This window comes from Ursus arctos, unplaced genomic scaffold (assembly GCF_023065955.2).
Source record: "Ursus arctos isolate Adak ecotype North America unplaced genomic scaffold, UrsArc2.0 scaffold_6, whole genome shotgun sequence".
NCBI lineage: Eukaryota > Metazoa > Chordata > Mammalia > Carnivora > Ursidae > Ursus > Ursus arctos.
The window spans coordinates 15,764,104-15,766,230 of record NW_026623078.1 but is presented as its reverse complement, the minus strand read 5'-3'; the positions used below and the strand labels follow the sequence as shown (position 1 = coordinate 15,766,230).

Sequence of the window (2,127 nt, the reverse complement as noted above, 5' to 3'; positions counted from 1 at the left end):
TTTTTTTTTAAAGTTGTTTTGGTTTTTTAAGATTTTATTTATTTATTTGACAGAGAGAGACAGCCAGCGAGAGAGGGAACACAAGCAGGGGGAGTGAGAGAGGAAGAAGCAGGCTCCCAGTGGAGGAGCCCGATGCAGGCCTTGATCCCAGAACGCTGGGATCACTCCCTGAGCCAAAGGCAGACACTTAACTCCTGAGCCACCCAGGTGCCCCTTTCCACAAAACTTCTACGAGTTTTTTCTTTTCTTTCTTTTTTTTTTTTTTTGGTGTTTTTTGTTTTGTTTTGTTTTTTTACACTCAGATTTTGTCCTGTGTCTTTCTTCTCTAAACAGTCCCACATTAGGACAAAATTACTTTCTTTTCCCTCAACAAGAATGCATCTCTAGTCATCATACCTTGTCTTACTGAAAACACACATCCTGCTTTCCTTGCATTAGATGTTTCCCCTATTATTTCCAGGAGCCTTAATTACATTTATTAGGGTTTGGTTTTTTTGCACCTCACAGGCACATTTATTCATGCCAGGAAGGAAACAACATGTCTACAAGTGTACAGCGATGCTCCATATTGCCATCTAATAGAGCTTGCTGAGATGTACAGCCAAACTGATGATCCATCTGGTGTGCACTACAAGTAAAGCTAGTTAATGATGACCATGAGCCGGTGCAGGACTCAAGGCTTTCAAAGCTTTACTTCTTTTATCAGCACTTCCAATTTTATAAATGATGAAGTCCATCAGCCCCATTCCTACCCAAATCTTGTAAATTTGAGTATAGTAGGGCTTCATGGGGATCCAAACTTTTTAAACAAGACTTTGAAGCATCTCAACCCAGAACCCCCTGCTCAGGCTCCCCCAACCTGCACTGCCAATGACTTAGAAAGGTCACCAAGTGCGCATCATTTATTAGAATTCTTAACCCTTTAAACCTTAATTTCCAGTGAAAACTAAGAAGTAAACAATGATAAACTTCCTGTTACATCAGCCTTTTTTAGATTGGCAAATTTATTAACACATTTTATAATTTCTTAGAGTATATGCTTTTTTCAATTTTATAATGTAGCACTAACACATCCAAATTATCTTTTAGTTTCTTTGTCATAAGAAGCCAAAAGTAGATAAAACTCTGTTCATGATTAATGTTTCAGTATTTTATTTGGAAACGATCTAGATATTTAATGACTATCCATCATCTAATTTAACTTATCAAAATTCTGAGGTTTTAAGTTACCAAAAAGATTTGGATAAACTATTTAAGTAGACGTCAATAATGCTGAAAAGTTCATTTATAAACTTTTATCTTGCATCTATTTAATAATAAATGTTCTTAATAACTACGTTTAGATTAGTCATGAAAATATCATGAGATATTAAACAGCTAACCATCATCTTAAATTATCTTTTTTGCTCACAAATTTCTAAGAGATAACATGAACTCACTTAACCTTTAGTAAGCCTGCGTAGAATAAAAGTATTATATTTACTGCTGAAAACTCTAAAAACATGCCTGTTTTAATTAAACCAACAAGCTTAAAGTAGCTTTAATACTGAATTTTTTCCCTAAATCACGTGAACCTGAAATTCATTTGGATTAAGTTTCTATTATATTTCTAAGAATTTATTTAAGTGCTTAGCGTTCTTTATGCCAATTAAATAGATCTGTTTTAAAAATTAATTTTGGCACTACCATCTGGAGGTAAAAAATACTGCACATCTACACATCCACCTATATAGAGACTCACATGAACATACAGACAGATGCAAGCAGAGATCTTAAAGTTCCCATGTTAGAATTACTGCTATGAATTAGTTATAATAATACAAAGTTCACTAGTTATAGAAGAAATTGGGCCTATTCAAATAACTTTCCTCCTTTTCTTCTCCTTCTGATAAAAATTACCTCCTTGAAATTTGCATGTCAAAGAGATGGTCCAGATAAGAGTTCTGGAGATAACCCTGGGTAGAATCTTGACGCCTAAAAGGCACATGGGGAAAACATGAAAGATTTTGGTCCCCTTAAGACAATATGTACAAGCCTTTTGGGATGAATGGTAGAGGTGTGGGGATTGGTAAACAGGATTAGCGGACTTCAAATTGTTTCTGGAGCCACACCTCTGGTCTTGCAAAG

General features: G+C 35.2%; 1 pseudogene; it reads right to left on the bottom strand.

Annotated features, from left to right (window-relative positions):
- Nucleotides 1-644: 644 nt before the first annotated feature.
- LOC123001982 (ATP synthase subunit ATP5MJ, mitochondrial-like) lies at nt 645-824 on the bottom strand (annotated as a pseudogene).
- Between the last annotated feature and the right edge of the window lie 1,303 nt (nt 825-2,127).